Below are 23,380 nucleotides of genomic sequence, written 5' to 3' on the forward strand. Positions count from 1 at the left end.
GACTTGTGTGCAGGTATTTTATTTAAAATATAATCCCAGAGAATAGAAGTAAGGGATCAGGGAGAGTAAAGGAAGGAGGAAAAGCCCATAATGGACCAACAGTCCGTTTTGAAAAGTGCACTATAAAGTTGTTGTGGGCAACAGGGGCTCAGTCCCACCCGGACCTAGGAGGAGCCTGCAGAACGCCTCCAGAATTGGCCTCCTGAGGACCCAAAGGGAACACATTTACTATGAGCCCCCATACTACATTGGGTGCCCCCAGGGGCATTACCACCCCCACACTTCTAGATGCCCCTATATATTTGTCAAGTGGGGACCTGCCAGGTCCACAGCAACGGAGAGGCTCCAGGGCAGACAGTGAAGGAGGCAAGCTCATGCCTGAGGCTGGAGATGTCAGCAAAAGTGACTGGAAGCCCCCACAGAGCTTCCCATCATCAGAACTACAATCTAAGGGAAGGCAGGAAGGTGCAGGGAGGGGGCCTGGAGGTATATGATACATGGACCCTTTGCACTCCTCAGATCCATTCCTGCCTCACACTACATCCAATTCCACCAAGACAAAAGCTTCAAGATGGTAGCTGAGCCAAAGTCTTCCAAAGACTCAACACACTGGGTTAGTGGAAGAAGGCACGGTCCCCACTGCTGCAATGGACCCAGAGGCCTCTGTTGTTACTCTTCACCTTGTTCCTTCACCATCCTTTCCAGATCCACCCCTCTATTTCAGCTAACATTTCAGCTGGTCTAGGTTGCTTGCCTAGACCTAAACCTTAGATGACCTAAACCTTCCCCCTTGATGGGTCTCAGTGCTTGGCTATCTTTCTTTTTTCAGGCCATGATTGCTGCAATTGCCTGTTACTGTCACCACTGTTTTAGAATCACTAAGAGATATTCCAGGGAATTCTGTAGGCTCCACCCCAGGAACACCTCTAGATCCTGATGACAGACTCAGTTACTCCTCCTTACTTGACTGTGAATCTGCAGGCATGGCAAGACCGAAATGAACAAGCTGTACTCGTAGGCTGTGAATCAGTGAACACCATGTCCCTGGAGGAAATTCTATCCCAGGGAACTGGGGCCTGTGCTTCAGCAGGGTCTGATGTTATAAGAATGAGAAGCACAAACTCCACAGTGGATTACTGGAAGCTACAGGACCAGAGGCAATTCTACTTCAATTCCTTGTTGCACAAGCCTAAATATTGTAGCAAATGGGGAACCCATGCATCAGCTGTTAGCTTACTCCATACGTTGCATTCCGGGGTAAAACACCCCTAGATAAGTAGAAGACTTGGTCCTTTAATAGGTGCATAATTCTGGTATGCCAGATGTTCCCTGGTGATGTGATATATGGTAAGACCAGCAGATTCATAAAATAGATCTTCTGGTCCAAAGCCATGGTTTGTAGAATTGCATGTCAGTAAACAGGCATTCAGTAAACTCTAGAATGGCAGAGTTGTCAGAGGACAAGTGACAGACCAAGTCTACTGCAGTTCACCCACTGGGATGATTTCCTTCAACCGTTATTCTTTAGGGGCACCCTGATTGTGGCCACCATGTGAAAACAGTCCATTTTGGGCTCCCCCGACATTTCTAGTCAACCCATCTGAGAAGCAAGTCTGAGTTTTTTGTTTTTTTTTTTATGCATCAGGTGATTAGGACCTGATGAAAGTTAGGTCCCAGCACAGGGAGGTGGATGAAAGTTAACTGAGAAGCATCTGGACCACTTCTTGCATTTTGGTGCCTTCTGGACCTGCTCCCATACGTACCCTTGCCATCATCCAATGGATTGCTACAGCATTCACTGAAACTGATGACTTGGTGAGTCTGACACTTCCCACTTCATAATGGATGGTTTGTCCACAGTCACTTAATACCCCAAGACCAGATGCTCTGGCCCTACTAAGGCCCAGTAGCATGCAAGGAACTTCTCTTCAAATGGGGAATACCTGTGAGCCACAGAAGGCACAGCTTTGTTCCAGGACTCCAGTGGTCGACACTGCAACTCACCTATTGGGCTTGTAACAACCACAACTCCACATTCTTTTCCACCACAAGCTTTGGATCTGCAGGGTCAGACAGCCTGAAGGGTAGGGCAGCCTGACCTGTGAACATGCTGCAGAGCCCACTCTAGTTCTGGGCTTTACTCCAAACTGGCAGCCTTGCAGGTCACTCAGTACATAGGTCAAGGCGGTGTTCAGTAAAGTGTAAATGGCTTTCAATTCCAAAGAGAACAACACAGCTTTTTGCCTCTTTGATGGTGGTAGGGGGTGTGAGATACAATAATTTTTTATTGGGAAGAGATCACAGCATGTCCTAGACTAGTGACCCCCTTAAAATGTCATCAATGTGACAGACTCTTGACTCTTTGTAGGTTTTATCTTCCACTATCTGGTACAAATGTGTCTTACGAAGGCATCCAGAGTACTTGTCATTTTCTGCCCACCAATTGGAATTAACATTATGGCTCATATAAGGGACTAGTGTATCATACTATGGGTTGCCAAGATGATCAAAGCCCCTGCTTACTTTTTTGTCACAGAAAGCAGGAGAGTTAATATAGCCCTGGGATAAAGGGCTAGCATAGTGAATACATGACTCCATGCATTTGTCAAAACCTATAAAAATGGACACCACAAAGTGAATTTTAATGTATATACATTTTTCTAAAATCAGCTACAATGTTCGGGGAACCAAAAATGGAATACACACAGAGAAAAAGTAAATGTACCTAACTTTATTATAAATAAATAGTATAACTACACTGGAAGGGATGGGGAAGAAAAGAACTAACCTAGATAACGCCAAAAAAATTTATTAAGACTAAGAACAAAAAACTACACACAAATAGAGTACTCTAGTTAGTACATTCGTTTTTCACAAGAGAATGGGTCACCACTCTGAAACCATTTTATGTGTAGGGAACAAATATATAAATATAGTACAGAAAAAGGGAGCCACATGTCTTACTGTCAGAGAAATTAGTTACAAATACAAAGAGGTGACAGCTAGAATCATCTTTCGGCTATTCTATTGGAATTGGAGACATCAGTATGAACTCATGGATTTTTAATAGATAGATAAGTATAGAGGGACAATGGTGCTGACGAAGATAGGCAAAATAAATATAGATGTGTGTTTATGCATGAATGTGTGCACAAACATACATTCCCTAACTTTGAACTGAATGGGAAGAAACTAAAATCAGTGGCACCACAGGGCCAATGAGCATATCTAGCACCCAGATCTTGAGTTCTAAATACCGTTCTCCAACAAAATAATCCCGGGAAAGTGGTTGATTCCAGGACTGGTTGATGAGCCTAGAGCTGATAAGATGACAGACATAAGAAACGGATCAAAAAGGGACAGGGGCAGGTCAATAGGGCACAGATGCCGACCTGAAAGAACCCCCAACGGGCGAAACTGGAACAATTTGAGCAAATATTAAGAGTAATAGCAATAATTATATCCATGGGTCTATGCTGATATAAATAATTTAATTAATAAATAAATAAATTAATTAATTGGGGACCACTCTTAAAGAATTCCAGTTGGTAAATGTATAAGGAATGAAGGAAATATATAATCCCCATTAGAACAACATGATAGGATGTGTTGCACGCAAGATCCACTGATGAATGCTGAAATTAGTATTTCAAAGTTTGAAGAGAAACAAGCTTTTTGCATTGTCTAAAAATATCAACCAGAGTTCCGAAGCTGAACTCTTATTGCATGAGGATCAAGCTGTGAACCTTGCAGGGTGTGGCCCACCATGGTGCTGAGTCCTTTGGAAGCCCAGGCAAGTCTTCCACTGCCCCGACATCAGCACCTATTCCTCCAACTATCAGGAAAACAATTTTCCCCAGTTGCCGCCACTATAGCCCTGGCAGGGAAAAGAACAGTCCTAACTCCTACTCTCATGGCTTTTCATGGAGATGCTAAGTTGTAGGTCTTTGAGCAACCCAAATGAGCAGCATTTTTGGTTTCAAGGCTGGCAGAGGAGCAATGTGGCAGGACCCCCTTCCTGCAAGCCAGTAACCTCGTTCTTGGACTCCCCACAAGACTTCTGAATTAGTAGCTCGTTTGCCTGTGCCTTCCTCCCGGAGGTGGCCAAACACTTAAAAACTGCAGTGTGGGCCGGGCGTGGTGGCTTAGGCCTGTAATCCCAGCACTTTGGGAGGCGGAGGCAGGCGGATCACGAGGTCAGGAGGTCAAGACCATCTTGGCTAACAGTGAAACCCTGTCTCTACTAAAAACAAAAAAAAATTAGCCGGGTGGGGTGGTGGGTGCCTGTAGTCCCAGCTACTCAGGAGGCTGAGGCAGGAGAATGGCATGAACCTGGGAGGAAGAGCTTGCAGTGAACCGAGATTGCACCACTGCACTCCAGCCTGGGCGACAGAGCAAGACTCCGTCTCAAACAACAACAACAACAACAGCAACAACAGCAACAACGAAACTGCAGTGTGGATGATGGGCAGGGGAAGAAGTTGGCAGCCCATCACACCCATGGACTTGGCTCCTTCATGCAGAAGCTAGAAGGAAATACCTTGCCTTCTGTGCTCAGAAGTTATCAGAAGGAAGCTGCAGAATGAATTGCCTGAGGAATTCCTACTCTAGGAGGAAGGGAAACATCCTTCTATAGAAATTGAGCATCTGGACTTTCAGGTCACCCACACCCCACCTGGTGCATAAAATGGCTCTGCTGCCTGTGCTGGTGGCCCAGGACGTGCTCTGTGTGCCCCAGTTTCCCAGATTATAAGGCTTTAGTTCAAGTAGGGAGCAGGATGTATGAGACCAAAGCAGCCCAGAATCTCAGAGGTTATAATAACCTAGATTTTTACAAAGATATCGACACCCCTAAGACCAGGAAGATGAACATAAACCTCTCCCATCCAAGCACAAAATGATATAGCGAGGACTGGGTCATTCCCTTTCTGCCCAAAGCAGTGTAAGGGGAGTGGTCAGGGGATGTAGAATTAGAGGCACATGGTATGATATCACTGGAACTACCCAGAGAGCACATCTCACTGACCACACCCAGCCATCCCCATTCACATTTTCTCATGCCTTACCACCTCCTCCTAGCTGTATACCTCTAGTTTGATAACTGTTTTTCCTCCTTCATTCAGCTCCTCCTCTGAATCATGGCTCCCACACTTCATTCTCTACTCCAAGCATCAAGATAATAGATTGGGCTTCCCCACGCCAGCACCCCTTTTTATGTATGTGGGTCAACCCTGCATTTGCTTAGCATTGTTCATAAGGAGAAAGGAATCAGATGACAAAAAGGTATGATATGCTGGATACTTAGGTCTGAGAAAAGTTCCCAGAGGAAGGAATAGCAACAGAGTCAAATATAGTGAAAAGTTCTGATAGGATGAAGATGGAGAAGTCCATTGAACTTACCCAAGTGGATCTTCAGTAGTCTTGAAAGGAACAGTTTTGGTGGAGTGAATCTAGTTTTCAGTGTTTGAGAAATTAATGGCCAACAAGGTAATGAGGATATCAAGTGTAAAAAGTGACTGTCAAATAACTGAAGGTAAAACTGATGCTAAAAGAGGACCTCCATCCTACTCCCCTCCTCAAAAGATGGGCTGGTTAACCGCTGGTTCTGCAGAAGACCAGTGTGGACTAGAGTAAGGGGTCATCTGCCTAAACATTTTCATCAGAATTAGGGATTCTGCTTAATTTTCCACCTGCTTTCCACTACTTCTCCATCAGAGATACTTTTTATATAACTTTTTCCTTGCCTGCCTGTAACAAAGCCATGCCCAACAGGCGTGATGGTCCCAGGTGTTGGGGACTCTGTCGGTTAAGACTCACTGATGGAAGGAAGGCCTCAAAATGAGTGGATCAAGAATAATTATGCAGGAAATAGGAGATCTGGAAAGACACAGGGAATCTTCAAGAATTGGGCACCAGCTTTCAAGTGTAGAGCCAGGAGCCTAGGACCAGGATGAAACATCACACGCGGCAGAACTCTGAGTAATACAGCAGAAGTCAAGGCAATAGCCTGTAATAACTTTCATGCTCACTACTCACTTCCGTGAGCTGTCACGAGTGTGTACGGTGGGTGAATTGGTAATGTCATACAGATAATTTACAGCACTCCTTGCCACTATCCTCTGAAAAGATGGGAGAACTGTTCCCTACCTAAAAGATGGGGTAGCTATATGGGAACTCATAGTTTAGCAAAACGTCCCCACAGGTAAGGCCGCTACCAAGCCAGTAGCCAAGGATGGATGAGAGAGTTCAGGAGGGGTTCTACATCCTTAGCAAGAAAGCTTGTTCGTAACAGGCAAGCTTAGCTCTAAAAGTAGCCACCTAGATGACTAAGTATGAGTTTCTATAATATAAGAAGCCTGACTGGAAAAGCATACAAGTATTTCTCATAGCAAGAGGAGCCCAGCAATTCTTCCACCATGCACTCAGTGTCCTGGGTTTGGTTGCTTCAAATTGTCCTGGATGCAGCAATAAAGGAGCCTGTTGCTGGGCTAGAAGGCAGAAGATTGTAGAATTATACGAATGGACATATTTGGTTCCAAAGGGCAATCAGTAGAAAAGCTTTCAGCAGAAATGGATTGACAAATATGTACAGGCCAATGGCTCCAGTGTGGTCCTGGTGACCTTGGACATCTCCACATCAGCCGTGAAGGCAAGACTTCAGAGTTGACATGAGGCTTAGCAGAGCATCCTGTGATCCTACTAGAGCACAACTATGGGAGGCTGAGGAGGAGCTGCTACCAGACCATTCCTGACTCATGAGATGGCCTCTCATTGCCTCTCTTGTTCTGATGAAGTTTGAGGCTGTCTGCCTCTACCCCCTGCCCCACTCCATTCCCAACCCCCACCTTTAGGGAACAGTCATAGCCTATAAAACACTTAGCTGCAGTGAGGAATAAGGCCCTCAGCAACAGGGCGCCAATGACTCTCCGACATTTTGGTGTCATCCTGTGAGACCAGAAAGGTGGCTAGTCTTTGCTACTCTGGCTTTTTTTTTTTTTCTGTCTATGTAAGCAATAAACTATCTGAACCTAAAATGTCTCATTGTTTCTTTACCTGTTGCGGGAAGTCAGGGACCCCAAATGGAGGAACTGGCTGGAGCTGCAGCAGAGGAACATAAATTGTGAAGATTTCATTTTAATATGGACATTTATCAGTTCCCAAATAATACTTTTATAATTTCTTATGGCTGTCTTTACTTTAATCTCTTAATCCTGTTACCTTTGCAAGCTGAGGATGTACGTCACCTCAGGACCACTGTGATAATTGTGTTAACTGTACAAATTGATTGTCAAACACGTGCGTTTGAACAATATGACATCAGTGCACCTTGAAAAAGAACAGAATAGCAGCGATTTTTAGGGAACAAGGGAAGACAACCATAAGGTCTGACTGCCTGCAGGGTCGGGCAAAAAGAGCCATATTTTTCTTCTTGCAGAGAGCCTATAAATGGATGTGCAAGTAGGGAAGATATCACTAAATTCTCTTCCTAGCAAAGAATATTAATATTAATACCCTGGGAAAGGAATGGCCACTTTGGGAGTGTCTGTCTTATGCAGTTGAAATAAGGACTGAGATATGCCCTGGTTTCCTGCAGTACCCTCAGGCTTATTAGGGTGGCGAAAAACTCCTCCCTGGTAAATTTGTGGTCAGACCGGTTCTCTGCTCTTGAACCCTGTTTTCTGTTTAAGATGTTTATCAAGACAATAAGTGCACCGCTGAACATAGACCCTTATCAGTAGTACTCCTTTTTGTCCTTTGAAGCCTATGATCTACTCCCTGTTCTTACGCCCCCTCCCCTTTTAAAACCCTTAATAAAAAACTTGCTGGTTTGAGGCTCAGGTGGGCATCACAGTCCTACTGATATGTGATGTCACCCCCGGCGGCCCAGGTGTAAAATTCCTCTCTTTGTACTCTTTCTCTTTATTTCTCAGCTGGTCGACACTTTTGGAAAATAGAACAACCTACGTTGAAATATTGGGGGTGGGTTTCCCCGATATTTGCAAGCTAATCTATCAGCATTGCCTTGACAATATTCTGAGGGGATAATGAGGTTGCCTCTCCATTTAAGTGGTCGCCCTGATGCCTGCTGTAGTTGGGTGTAAGGCATGGATTACTAACTCCCTGAAATGCCAGAGGACATATTTCCAATTCTAGAAACGTAGAGGCTCTAGGTTCTCCAGGTACTTGCAGCCTTCGATGAGGAGATAGAATGGTGCTTCTCACTGAGCTAAAGATCTTTGAAGAAGAAAATGATATGCTCAGGGCTTTCAACTCTCAGCTCAAGCAGGTACAGAGAGTCAGTATTCTCTGGTAGACTTAAGAGAAGTACTTATTCTTATGTGTCCATATGACAGATAGAGCTGAAATTTAGTTGTAAAATATAATCCAGTTGCAGAATTCCAACCAAGCTGGTAGCACAGAAGTGGTAAGTTTCCTGTATTAAGGAAAAGGCACTTACTAATATTTGAAAGAAGTTGGGCATGGGGCTACTGGATAGACTTAGATTAATATGGGGCCTTGAACTCCCAAATGCCCTTGAGTTTTCCTTCTCACGAGAATGAGACCTTTCCTCATGTCTGAGAAGATTATCCTTCCCTTATTTAAAGAATCTGTGATCGTGTCACTTGTGGCGGTTGTTGAAACACCCACGCTCCTCAGGGCCCATCCTCATTACCTCTCATTGCCTTCAGGCCTATGACTCATAACCAGCATAGCCCAGGGACAATTACAAGGTCTTCAGTAGGAGAAAATGACTTGGGCACCAAAATCATCGCAATAATTTGTATTGGCAGAACCCCAAGGAACATGAAGATTTAAAGGGTATCAGAACAAGGATGAAATATGACTGGATCAAGCTGAACTTGCCAATATGGGAACACTTTTACAAGAATGGCTTTATTAGTTGGCTTTGTTCACTGACTGAAACTTGGTTTTAATGGTGACCTACATTCAATGAGGTCAGAATGTCAGAACTTCTGCAGCTTAGTGTGAAGGGATCCAAATGCTTAGAGAGATGGGGGTAAACAAGTAGGTGGTGTTATGTAGAAGCCACCCATATTAACTATTTCCTCTTGGACTCAAAGGACACTCAACAAGGAATTGAGCATCAGCATCCTTGAAGCCTCTGTCACAGCATCCTCTGCAAGAGACGATGAAAGGTGAGCCTTCCATTGACATAATAGACTCCCTGACCTGATTTCCATAGGAATGAGAGAATCCCAGCATGACTGAGGCCAGATAGCAACACTAAACCCTCAAGATCAAGGGCAGCAGTTACCATAATAATTACCATAATAGGCTGTAGGATCAGGGTGGTGATATGTTTTGTACAGCAGAGAATTAACAGCCATGGCTAAGTTATCAAGTGTTTCCTGTGGATAAAATAGATGGTATCTGCAACTAGAAAAATTCTGCAGCCAGTGAGAAAAATATGACTGAGTTATCTAATGGGAAGTCCTCACTTCTCACCAGTTCTAAAACTGAAGGTCTTTAATTGAAGAGGAGGTGTCATAACATGGGAAAGAGCCTACATCATGGCTACAGTTATATCCTATAATTTTCTATCAAGTCTTCCCCTCTGGAATCAACATCATTCTAGAGGTTCTAGCCAGTGAACTATGACAGGTAAAAGAAACAAAACGCATCTGGTCAAAAAGGAAGGTATAAAAACATCTTTAGTTTTCTAGTTTATTCACAGATGATGTGCTGGCCTACATAGAACATTCCAAAGAATTCTGATTACTAAAAATGGTGCATCTATAAACAAACATTGTGCATGCACACATAAAATATTATTCAATGGTAAAAAGAATCAAGCTGTTAAGCCATGAAAACACATGGAGAAAACTTAAATGCATATTGCTAATTAAAAGAAGCCAGCCTGAAAATACTACATACTGTATTATTCCAATTATATGGCTGTATCAGTCAGGGTTCTCCAGAGAAACAGAATCAACAGGATGGATGGATATGTATGGATATGTGTGTGTGTGTGTAAATGTACATGTATGAGAGAGAGAGAGAGAGGCAAAGACAGACCAACAGAGACAGATATTTATTATAATGAATTGGCTTATGCAATCGTGGATGCTAAGTGCCAAGATCTGCAGTTGACAAACTAGAGAAACAGGAGAATTGATGGTGTAAGTTCCAGTCCAAGAGCTGGCAAGATCTGAAAACAAAAAAAGCTGAGGTTTCATTTTGAGCTGAAAAGACAAATTTGATATACCAGTCCAGAAGTCAGGCAAGAGTTACCTCTTTCTGTACCTTTTTGTTCTTATTCAAGTCTTCACTTGATAGGATAAGGAGTACCCACATTAGGGAAGCATTATGTATTACTCAGTCTATCAATTCAAATATTATTCTCATCTGGAAACACCCTCACAGATATAACAAAATAATGTTTGTCCAAATATCTGGGCACCCAGTGATCCAGTCAAGTTGACACATAAAATGAACCATCACAGGTCCACTGTTGTCAACTTGACACCCATACACATCTTCCTAAATCATACTTAATCTCCAAATAAAGACAATAACAAGGTCATAATTCTGCCTGACATGGTACAATTATCCTGCATTCAACTAAAATCACACTAACCTCTTCCCCAGAAGAGGAGGTTAAGTCCTTGAGTGATGTTTACTTTTCTCCTTGATATCTCATATGATGCATACTTAATAATGCTTGAATACTATGATATAAAGTCAATACAATTTATGTTACATGATAACAGAATAAGAGAGAAAAAGAAAACCAGGCTATTTGTTATATACACATACAGAGAAACATATTTATAACAAAATAAGGAAATACTCATGACAATTTCAGTCTTTGTTTCTGTAACTGGTCATATAGTCACAGCTGGCTTTTTTAAACACCTTCTTCTACTAACTGTTCTGTATTCCCTTTGCTTTCAGCAAGCACCTCAGCTGGTTTTGGTTCTTTGCCTGGTGGGATAATATAAACGTTCTCTTCTGAAGGGTCTGGGCCATTAGTAGACCTGCCTAGATTGGGTTGTTGTCGTTTTCCATTGATCCTAATCTTGGGGCATGGTAATACTAAGAGATGCCCTAACAGATCTCCTGTATTCCAGACATACTCTTCCTTAACCTCTGTTGTAGAGGAGTCTGATTTCCCCTTAGCATTCAAGATCAATTACCCCAGCCAGCACAGTATCTCCTTTCTTTGCCTGCTGATTCAGAGACGCCAGGAGCCCAAAGCGGTGGGGCAGCTGTCTTAACTTCCAGTTCAGTGGATTCATTGTTGTGACTCCTGGTGGAAGCATACTCCTTTTGGAGCTAAGATCTCTGGGCTAGCAAAGAATAAGGTCATGAGAACAGGAAGGAAAAATTTTGCTGGTGAGTAGTGATGGATAATAGTGAGTGCCACCACTCCCATTTCCACTGTTTGATTCCTGGACCCATGAATTCCAGCTGTGGAAGAAATAGCACCATATATTGGCCATGAATTCAGAGCATATAAAGCCTTCTGAGGAACCTTCCCCCAGCCCCATGACATATTGCCACCTAGCTGGTGTTGTAATTGAGTCTTCAAAATGCCATTCTATCATTATATCAAGCCAGCTTCTTCAGGGTGGTGGGGAACATTGTAAGACCAGTGAATTTCATAAGCATGGTCCCATTTCTGCACTTCATTTGCTGTAAAGTGAATTTCCTAATCAAATCAATGCTGTGTGGAATATCATCATTGTGGGTAAGGAATTATGTAAGAACACAGATGGTAGTTTTGGCAGAAGCACTGCATGCAGGAAAAACAAATCCATATCCATAGTAATTATCTATTCCAGTAAGAGCAAAATTCTGTCCCTTACATGCTGGAATGTAAGCAACCTGCCACCAGGTAGCTGCTGATCATCCTGAAGGATGGTGCCATATAAGGAACTCAGTATTGGTCCTTACTGCTGGAAGGTTGGGCACTCAGCAGTGGCCATAGCAAGGTCGGTCTTGGTGAACGGAAGTCCATGTCACTGAGCCCATGCATCCCCTCCATCCCTGCCACCATGGCCAGTTTGTTCATGAGCCCATTGGGTGATGACAAGAGCGGTTGGGGAAAGAGGCAGACTGGCATCCACAGAATGGGTTATCATACCCATTTGATTATTAAAATTCCCCCCTGCTGAGGTTACCCTATGGTGAGTTTTCATATAAAACACAAATATCTTCCTTGTCAATTCAGAGAGTTCTATCCATACCACTGTTCCCAAATTTTCTTGCCCTCAATTTTTCAATCATCTTCCTACTAAGTCCTTAACCATACAGCCAAACAATTGGCTGTAGCCCATTAATTGATATATAATTGCACATCTGGCCACTTCTCCTTCCAAGCAAACTGATAGACCAGTCCACTGCTCATAGTTCTGCCCCCTGGGAGGATTTCCCTTCACCATTGTTCTTTAAGAATTCTCCAGAAAGGGGCTGTAGTCTTGGAGTTGTCCACTTTCAGATGAAGAACCATCTGTAAACCAGGCTGTAGTCTTCTCTTCCTCTATCAACTGAGTGTAGAAAATTCCCCATGAGGCTATAGGTGTTGGCTAGGAAACAGAAGATGGTGAAATAAGAGAGGGACTATGAGCATTTGGACCACTTCTTCATGCAACTTACTTATGCCTTCAGAGCCTTCTCAGGTCTGGTCTTGTGTATAACACTTCCATTTGATGACTGCTTCTGTGAACATTCAATTTTATTGCTTGGTGGCTCAGATAACACCCAATTCATGATGGGCAGCTCAGGTCTTACGGTAACTTGGTAGCCTATGGTTAAGCATTTAGTCTCTACAAAGGCCCAGTAGCAGCGAAGAACTATTTCTTAAAAGGAGAAGAGTTATCCATGGAGGATGGCAAGGTTTTGCTCTAAACCCTAAGGTCCTGTGCTGTGATTCACCTCTAGAGGTTGCCAAAGCCTCCACACAGCATCCCTATCTGCCACTGACACTTCAAGCACCATTGGATCTGCTGGATCATAAGGCCCAAATGGCACAGCAACTTGCATGGCAGCCTGGACTTGTTGCAGAGCTTTCTCTTGTTCTGGGCCTTTTTCAGTGACTTGGTAAATGGGCTACAGTAACCCACCCAAATGAGGTCTACATTACCTCCAAAATCCAAAATGGTCTACCAGGTGTTGTGTCTCTTTCTTTGTTGTAAGGGGGGCCAGATGCAACAACTTGTCTTTCGCTTTAGAGGAGATATTGTCACATGTTCCACACCACTGAACTCCTAGAAATTTCACTGAGGTGGAAGGCCCCTGAACTTTTGTCAGACACGTTTCCCAACCTCTGACACACAAACGTCATAGAGTTATTGGTGCTTCTCTCTCACTAGGTCCAATCAGCATAATGTCATCTATGTAATGGACCAGTGTGACTCATCTTGTGGAAGGGAAAGACAATCAGGATCCCTGTGAACTATGACATAGGGCTAAAGAGTTGATAGACCCCTGAGATAAAACAGTAAACGTATATTGCTAGCCTTGCCTGCTGAAAGCAAACTGTTTGAACTCTAGCTCCCATAGCTCCAACATTAAATGCAGAATCTGTGTGTAGTGACCCCACATCAATATATTAGGCCTTGTCAAACCTTATGTTCCTTCCACCATTATCTCACACTCTTAGTATTCTTTCCTATACATATTTTTTTGGATTTCTGTCTGTATAAATTAGAAAATTCAAGGGTTTTTTGTTGTTGTTGTTTTGTTTTGTTTTGTTTTGTTTTTAATGTAGCACACCTATGCTACAAAGTGTGCATACTTTGTTCCCACCTTCAGGGGCTTGCTGGGACTTGAGTCTAGTTAGAAGTCTAGGAGCAAAGAGGGGTGGTGGGGGTGGGTCCTGAGGGGACTCAGTCTTGTATGGCAATTGCCTCAGGGGAGGTCATTACAGTTTCCTCAGGCAAAGCAATGTTAAGCCTCTCAGATGGGAGTGGAAAAGCTGCTCCCACTAGGTGGGGGGAGGCCTCTTCCACGGGCAAAAAAAAAAAAAACTCATCTGAACTTAGAGGCACAATGTCTCCAGCCTTATCACGGTCCTCCTACACATCCCCATTCCAACTTTCAGAGCACTATTCCTTCCCAATCAATACCTTCACTTTGACAGTGGACATCTACAAGACTGGGAGTTCAACTTGCATTGTATTAAATAATTCAGCCCATCACAATATGAGGTTCTGGGTTTAATTTTCAGCAATATCAGCCCTGCAGCTACAGGAGATAAGGGTCTCCTTTAGGGCACACACAGAAGATTTTAGACCATTTTTCTGGGAATTCAAATACCTGATCTGATCTCTTTCTTTTTTCCCACCTTGAGTCCAATGACATTAGAAGCAACCAGCTAATCTCATTATTTTTGTCAGTTTGCCAAAAAGTTTCCAGTGTATCATATTCTTGGTCATCAGTATCCTTGCTTTATATAAGTAGTTGATTAGGAGTATGCTATAGTGATATTTTGTGTATCTGTGTTGCCAGATTTTACCATGGACAGTCAATGTTCTCTTTACTACTGTAAAAAAAAAAAAAGTTATTTACAGCTTTAGAAAACTCATCCTTAAAGTTCTGTTTCTCTAGAATCACTCTCAGGACAAAGATCTGTATTATCCAGGATGCATGGGTATGTAGACATTAGAGTAGATTTATTGTAAGGAACTGACTCATGTGATTATGGAGGCTGAGAAGTCCCAAGATCTGCATTAGGTAAACTGGAGACCCAGGAGAGCCAGTGGTGTGGTTCCAATCCTAGTCCAAAGACCTGAGAAGACTGATGTCTCAGCTCAACAGTCAGGCAGAAGGAGTCTTTTTCTCACACATCCTGTTGTTCTACTTAGGATTCATTGATTGGATGAGGCCCACAATAGGGAGGGCAATCTGCTTTACTGTCTAGAGATTCAAAAGATAATCTCGGCTGGGTGCGGTGGCTCACGCCTGTAATCCCAGCACTTTGAGAGGCTGAGGTGGATGGATCATGAAGTCAGGAGTTCAAGACCAGCCTGGCCAAGATGGTCAAACTGTCTCTACTAAAACTACAAAAACTAGCCAGCTACGGTGGCAGGCGCCTGTAATCCCAGCTACTTGGGAGGCTGAGGCAGGAAAATCACTTGAACCCTGGCAGCAGAGGTTGCAGTGAGCTGAGATTGCACTACTGCACTCCAGCCTGGGTGACAGAGTGAGACTCCGTTCCCCCACCACCCAAAAAATAAAAAAGAAGATAATCTCATCCTGAAACACCCTCAAAGACACACCGAGAATAATGTTGGACTAAATGTCTGGGAACTCTGTGGTCCAGTTAAGTTGACACATAACATTAACCATCATGATGGACATTATGGAAAAGACAAAACTACAACACAGTAAAATGATTAGTAATTTCCAAGGGAGGAGAAGGAGGAGGAGGAAAGAATGAATAAGTGAAGCACAGGGAATGTTTAGGGCAGTAATACTATTATGTATAATACAGTAGTGGTGATTTTACAGTATGATGCATTTGTAAAAATCCATAAATTTTACAGCACAAAAAGTGAGTCTTAATGAACATAAATTTTTAAAAAGTATTTAGGAGGTTGAGAAATCTCAGAAAGAAATGCTGACAGACCAAAAAATCTAAATGCATTGCTAATGTATGAAACAACCTCATTGAAGGTGGTAGGTCGAAAGGTGCTGACCTAAGTAACTCTGGAAATGAGTAGAGTACATAAGACTAAAGGTAAAAGTAACCTTATATAAGACTGTACTCTACTTCAAGGGTCCCCAAACCCCAGGCCCCGGACCAGTAATGGTCCATGGCCTGTTAGGAACCGGAATTCACAGCAGAAGGTGAGCAGCAGGTGAGCAAGTGAAGTTTCATCTGTATTTACAGCTGCTCTCCATTGCTCACATTACTGCCTAAGCTCTGCCTCTGGTCAGATCAGCAGTGCATTAGATTCTTGTAGAAACAGGAACCCTACCACGAACTGTCCATGCAAGAGTTCTAGGTTGTGCACTCTATGAGAATCTAATGCCTGATTATCTGTCACTTTCTCCCCCAGATGGGACCGTTAGTTGCAGGAAAACAAGCTCAGGCCTTCCATTAATTCCACGTTACGGTGTGTTGTATAATTATTTCATTACATATTACGCTGTAATAATAATAAAAATACATGTAATGCACTCGAATGATCCTGAAATGATCCCCTCTCCCCTGGTTCGTGGAAAAGTTATCTTCCATTAAACTGGTCCCAGGTGCCAAAAAGGTTGGGGACCACTGCTGTAGTTGATAAAGTTGTTTCCCAAGAAACACAAGTTAACAATTCTAATACTGCAATACATGTATATTAAAACTGAACAATTAAGTAAATGGATGGCAAATGGCAGGAACAAGGTATCTCACTGTTGGAGTGGGAATGCACAGTTAAGCAAGGGAGAGAGGCAACAGTGATGCCTGTGGTAGCAGACTAGAGTTGGAGACATCAATATGAACACATGTTATCTTAGTATAGATATTTACATATAGAACTATTTATTGATAGGTATACTTACATAGATTAGCAGGCACACATATATGTCCTTGCAGTGTCAGCTGAGAGGACCTAAAAGAAATGACACCTAGGGTAGCAATCAGCACACCTATTACTCAGATCTTTCTGTATAATACCATTCTCTAGTGAAAGGTACTAAGACTCCTTAGAGAAGTGGATAATTCCAGGACTGGCAAGAAAATATACAAGACAAGCCTGGAGCATCTTGTAGTGCCAGAAATAAGAAAATGCTCAAAAATAAGGAAGAATCATATTGATGGGAATATGTCAAAAGAGCACGGGAGTCAACCTAAAGAATTCCCAATGCCCAGAACCGGAGCAATTAGAGCAAGAAATGAAGCAGTGTGGTGTATACCGAAAGTAGGAAATAAATATCCCTAGAATGTTTTTTCTCTCTAACACAGACTCTCTAATGCACACAAACACACACACACACGTACACACACGCACACAGTTACCTATCTCACCTGGACTTTGAATGGGATAATATCAAGGAAAAAGGGCAGGTCAGCACTGTGTCAGAGAGCAGAAGTGCATATCCACCTGAGTCTGGCAGCATGAAGAGATAGTCTCTGGGCCTTTCTTAGGAAACAGGAAAACCTTCTTATGCCCTGTTAAATGTTTGAAAATACACACAACAGACTAACTTTCTTTTAAGCCAAAGGACGGGGACGTGTAGTTATGTGAGATGACGGCTCCATTCCTGTCAACTGAGGTAAACAGAACTCACTGTCTTCAGCTTGGAAAAACTCATCAAGGGGTTGCATGACGTCGCCAGTATCCTGAAGTTGTTGACTTTTCTTTCTTTCTACTTGTCAGTGTGGTAGAAGTGGATGCAGAGGGAGAGCAGGACAAATGGGACTCTTTTGATTATCATTAGCGACCCTCGAGCCTTGCTGACCAGAAAGAAGGCTGTCCTCAGACATAGCTCCCAACATGGCACCTGACATACAATCAAAGCCTAGTCAATATTTGCTTATTGAAAATGGAGAATAGCAAGGGGTATAAAAAATTAGTTTAAATGGTACAATTTATACTCAGGTCTGACTTTGCATATCTGGCTCATTTGATGGACTCGGTCACCAAGATTACCACCCTCGTTTGCTGAAATCCTTCAGTGGCTTCAAAAAAATGCCAGTTTCCCACCAAAGGAACCCAGCTCCTGATAATTGCATCCCTGCCTGCCTCAGCCTCATCTCCAAACACTCCCTAGCTGGCTCCTCCAGTCCAGCCATCCCCAGCTGCTTGCTGCTCCATGACCTGGTGGCTATGGCTTGCTTGAGGATTGTGCTATCTCAGGCCCTAGAACTTGCACGCGGTGCTCCTCTTGGCTGGATCCTGCTCCCTCTTCTGCTTCCTGCCCTAATTTATTCCTAAAGACGCTGCTCAGGTCCATACCCTCCAGCAGGTGCCCTGAATCTGTAGGTCTTTTTCGTTCTCCTTCACCAGACTGAGACTTCAGTGGAGAAATGAGTTTCTGAGTCACCTTACAAGTAGGTGCTCAATGAATGCCAGCTGAATGCTGCATTTGTGAAATATAGCCTTGGAGGAGGAAAATGTGATTCTGGCAACAAGGAAAAGTCATGCATTATTTGATCAAAGGGTGGAGCTGTACGTGACTTACTGGTTTTAAAAGGGAAAAATACACATATATAAACATAAGTAAAAGTTGCTAAGGCATTGAATTTCTATTTTTAAATATCATATGAAGTCAAGTATGAATTCCATCACCATCGTATTAAAGGAATTGTATCTCTTGCAGACTGTGCATATCATGCAAGTTTGAATTTAATGAGTGTGTAATTGTAGCCGTCTGATGAAGGTGAGACAATGTGAATGAGTCAGCAGGGCACGGGTAGTTTGGTCGTGAAATACAAGTACAGCCTTCGCAGGGCTGCGTCACAGTTTCCAGGCAGATAGTCTGTTCCCTTCTGGCTTTGCCTGGTATGACTGGTTCTGTCCTTGCTGCTCATAAACCTGCATGCCCCTCTGCCCCCTGCCCCAAGACAGAGGCTGCTTTGTGTTCTGCACACCTGGGGAACACTCCATCCCAGCTCTGATCCGTCATCTCTCTCCATCTTCCCCAGTAGACTGAGCTCCATGGGGCATGGCTCAGTGCCTGGCAACATGTGCTTTTTGAATGAATGAAATGAATAAATGAGTAGAAAAAGAGAAAGAAAAATGAATGAATTAGATCTAGATCATCTTTTTGCATCAGACCCCCTTGATATGCATCCCAAATTCTTCTTTCTACTTATGCCATTCAGGCTTTGGAATCCTGAAATTCTCCCCATAGTAACAGGCTTGGGGAGTGAGGAGCACAGAGGCTGAAGGGTGCATTCTGGAGTCACCCACTGGAGGTTTGACTCCCTGCTCCACCCCTTCTTACCAGCTAGGTAATCTTGACTGAGTACCTAGACCTTCTTATACTCAGTTTTCCTAAATGTCAAACTGGGATATTGATAAGACTTACCTCATGAGGCCATGGTTCCCAAGCTGTGTGCCAAGGCACCCCAGGATGCCACAACAAACTCACAAGGGCACCAATGCACATTTTAAATCTCCAGGAGGAAACGTGGAGATGTCTATCAGATACTGCATGAAGCTTTGACATAATCATGATGTCTATTGCAATACTGCAACTCTTGGGTTGGTTGGACCTAACTACTGAAAACTGGCATTTCTTTTGACCTGGGGCCACAGGGAAAATTTCCTGAGATCCTAAGGGCACTGTAACCAGAGAAAAGTTGGGTCTCCAAGTCATAGGGTTGTCATGAGAATTTAGTGGGAAAGTACAGAACAAGCTTGCTACTTGTTAAGTGATCCACAGATGTTAGCTGTAATCATTATTTCCCTGTCCTCTGGATAAGTTTCATCATGGAATTCTGTTTATCTAAATCACATTTAAATTACCAGCAAACCAAAAATTAAGCAACACAATTCTGAATAATAGCTCAAATTCCTTTATTTTTCTCCAAATTACAAATTGACTGGGATGATTAAATTGTTCAAGAAAAAAAAAATCTACGTGGGACTAGGCAGAATTCCTTAGGGGTGTTCCTTCTAGGAAATGAAACCCACAGACATTACCGAAGTTCTCACTGGGCACAAACCACCAGAAGAGAGTAAACAATCCTTGAGCCTACTACACTGGAAACTCACACCAAAAATAGACTCCCTTGAATGAAAGGTAATCTTCGGGAATATACTGTCTTAAATAGTCATTTCAACAGCTCATTGATGGTTAACAATCAAATGTCAAGTGCTAGTACTCTGCTTCTCAAGAACTAAATGTACTGGAAACAATTTATTCTGTTATCCTAATTTAGTTTTTTTTAATGGATAGATATCTTGTTTATTTGTTTCCAAGGTATCCACCATTACATTTATTATTTTTTTAAAGCAACTCAGCTATGACTTGGTTCGGGATGAATAATGTATAAATGTTATGTGTTTAAGCAGGAGTTGCCATGTCATTTTTACAAAAAGATTTCCAGGAATCACTAAGGCCAGAAAATAGCTCTTAGTTCTAAGGTCCAAACACCAAACAAGATGCGTAGGCTTTTTTCTCCCAAAGAAATTTCAAACCAATTGCATTCTTGAGTCCATTTTTTTAATGGAAAGATTAGCCCATATATGAAGTTATCATAAAGTGCTGAATGTTGTCAAAGCCCCTGACAATCCCAGATGGAGTGGGGGAAGCTGGCCACTCACATTTGCGGTGTGCTGGTGAGTCACTTTGGTATTTGTCTGTTGTGTCCCTTTTGTTAACAATGCAGGGATGTCTTTTCCTCCCACATCCAAAACTCTTCATTAGACCAGGAGCACCAGAGAGTATAAGAATAAAATTCTTAGATTTAGTTTAAATCTAAATTGGCCTTAAATGTCGGTTTATGTTTCTAAATGTCCAAACAAAAAACCCAGCAGGTTCTTGTATGATAAAATATAATACTGAGTAGACTGCACACAAAGGAGTTCAGAATGTTTTTCCATCTAAAAAAACCTCTCTACCCATCCTTATGAATTTTAAGAGGTAAGCATATAACCCACTAGGAAAGATGCCCATACAGTCACAAATGGATAGTGAGGGTTCCAGCATCCTGTGATCCTCAATTTTAGTTCTAGAGCCAGTTCTAAATTTGTAGCCTCTGAAAAACCTTTAGAAATCATGCCCATCGTTCATGGATCTTGAATATCTTCATTTTGTGACTTGTGTCACTAGGATGTGCGAGTTTTATGGGTGAGTTTTCCATCCTCCTTGTTCACTGCTCTGTCCCCCTTGTCTTAAGTGAGTGCTCAGTACACAGTGGTTAAGTCTATCAATCAACGTTCAAGTGTTATTATCAGTTATAAAACAGCTTTTTAAGGTCATTCATTCAGTCCCATGTGCATTGTCTTCGTTAATCTTCATAAGACAATGAGAAAGGGAGTATGATCACCATTTTACAAGGCAAGGCTAAGATTTGAGAAGGCAAGTGATGGCCCCTGATCACTCAGCTAACAAGCCCAAAGCCCAGGCATGGAGCCTCCACGTGACAGGTGCTTTGATGACATGAACCAAACCATCCCCACTGGACCACACGTCTCCAAGCACCTTTGGTTTTCCCCATTTGTTTGGATCTAGAGCTTGCAAGAAGCTGTGACCAGAGGCAGAGCAAGTGGGAGTAAGACTAAGGTGAGGGGTTGGAGAGGAAGCCTTGCCCCACGTGACCAGGAATCAGGACACAACTCCCTCAACAACCTTGTGTAACCTGTTTCTTTTTTGGAAAATGGCAGGATCAAGCCAGATTGTGAGGGGTTCCCCAGGGGTTTGGTCTTGCCATCTCCTTACAAGGCTGGTGCCCTTCCAAGATGTCCACTTAGAGGCTGAGGGATGAAGCACAGGAGGGTCTTCTGGCAAACACCCTGAGTGCCCAGTGGACACGTGGGGATGGCAGTGACCCACTTCCACCATTCTTCCTCCCAGCCCAGGCTAGATTCACTTCTGAGCAGCCAACTGCCCTCCTTTCCCAGACCGGCTGGTACCTCCTGCCAGCTTCACCTCCCAAGCCTTGATCACAAAACCCTCCATTTTTTTCAGCCTGTTTTGTGGGACTTGCATTCTGTGGATCATCCTTTGAAAAACTTGGTTATCGTTATTCTAACGGCCAGATGGAAAGCAGTGTTTTTATATACGGAGTAGCTATGCAAATGCTAGGCAGGGGAAACCCACAGCTTGCTGCTACCACAGCCTCTCTAGAGTGGGTTCTTCAAGAGAAATGTAGGAGGAAGCTTCAGGCAGTACCATTCTTTAGCTGGAAGGAACTCCAGCCCTTCACTGTTGGGAAGCTGGGCCCAGAGCAGGGAGGCAGCGTCCCAAGATCACACGGTGAGTTAGTCACCAGTGAAAATAATATTTTCCTCCTTGCACACCACACCCTCTTTTTTTTCCAGGCAAATTCCAGGCTCCTTTGGAAGAATGACAATGCTACAGAAAAGCACATGGATTTGCAGCTTCATGGACATCACCTGTGAGGGTGACAGCTCTTTACTCTCAGTGAGTTCCCCAGGTACACAAACTCCTGAACAGACACAGGATGCACACATCTAAGTGCTTTCTGGCCCCAGATCCACATGCGCTGATGTAGAAGGGGCTTTCAGCTGATCACGAGGGTGTGGAAAGGTCTTGAGGGTGATTCAGGCACATAAATTCAAAATCTGTTTCTTCAACAAGAAATGCAGTTACCTTAAAAAAATTTTTTTAAGTAATCCAGATAATATTTTATTCAACAGATTGAGGAAAGTGAAGCCAGGCTTACTGAGAAAAAAAAAACAACAACAACCCTCAGAAATCAAAATTGGACAGCTATACCCGGTCTGGCTGCCCCGGAGCGGGAAGACCCGAACCTTGGCAGGGCCAGCTGCTGTGCTGACCAGTCTGATATCATGAAGAGAAGTGATTTTCCGATCCTGCATCCGGTACAGCTGTGCGGACTCTGCTCTTCCTGCCATTCCACCATGAAATTAAAAAGCAATTTTCTTTTGAAGTTCTGGGGTTTTTTTGTTTTTTGTTTTTTTCATTTAAGATTACACTTTGAGGTCAGAAAATGAGACATAAGGAATTCACAAACATGCACGCATTCGATTCAGAAATATTCCACCCTCCACATCCCCATTTTAAACTGTCCTGTGGCCCAGATGGTTTACAGCTTGAGCCAGCTTGGGCTGGCAAGCATTTCAGGGATCTGGTTGACTACGTTTTCCTGAAACAGAGGTATTTTACGCATTAAGCTGATCAACACTGGGGAGAATGGGGCACCCTAACTGCCTTTAAGTAATATCTTATGAAGCTCTTTTAGAATTAGCAGCAGAACAAAATACACCCAGGAATCAAGTGTATAAAGCAGTGAAGATTGTGTTTCAACTTGCAATATTGTGAGTAGTGTTGTTTATTCAAGGCAGTGTTAATTTTTATAATTTTTAAGCTTGTATGTATGTTTTTCTCCTCAGATGATTGTGGTCTGTATCAGTTGCAGTTCAAGCAGGAAGCAGAAACCACACAGTAACTTAAACAGGGAAAGTTGAGTATAAAGAATTAATAAGTAAAATGTAGAAATGGAGTAACAAGGAATTGCTAGTGAGAAGTGGACTCTAAAGAATACAGAGCAGCAGATAGAGGGAACCGCCACTCTCCGTCCCTGGAGCTGAGATGGATGCTCATGGAAGGGCCCTTGCTTCCAGGGCTGAGAAGATTCAGACATGCTGAGAGGGCAGAGCCATAGCTCAGTGGGTGGCAGGGAATTTCTGCAAGTGCTGTGGTGTTACAACAGCAGAACTTGCTAGAAATGGACCTCTTTTCTTCAAATTGAAGGAGAGACATTTCC

At 43.1% G+C, this 23,380-nt stretch overlaps 1 long non-coding RNA gene across 1 annotated transcript in view; it reads left to right on the top strand.

The window, feature by feature from the left end:
* The window catches only part of LOC134737723 (uncharacterized), a 38,872-nt gene extending 16,331 nt beyond the window's left edge, over window positions 1-22,541 (top strand). Inside the window, exons 4-7 of the long non-coding RNA XR_010122911.1 lie at window positions 1,646-1,815; window positions 9,084-9,158; window positions 21,951-22,066; window positions 22,290-22,541. This is a non-coding gene — a long non-coding RNA (uncharacterized LOC134737723). The remainder of the gene's footprint in view (window positions 1-1,645; window positions 1,816-9,083; window positions 9,159-21,950; window positions 22,067-22,289) is intronic.
* The last annotated feature ends 839 nt before the right edge of the window (window positions 22,542-23,380 follow it).

The sequence above is a fragment of the Pongo pygmaeus genome, chromosome 11 (assembly GCF_028885625.2).
Source record: "Pongo pygmaeus isolate AG05252 chromosome 11, NHGRI_mPonPyg2-v2.0_pri, whole genome shotgun sequence".
NCBI lineage: Eukaryota > Metazoa > Chordata > Mammalia > Primates > Hominidae > Pongo > Pongo pygmaeus.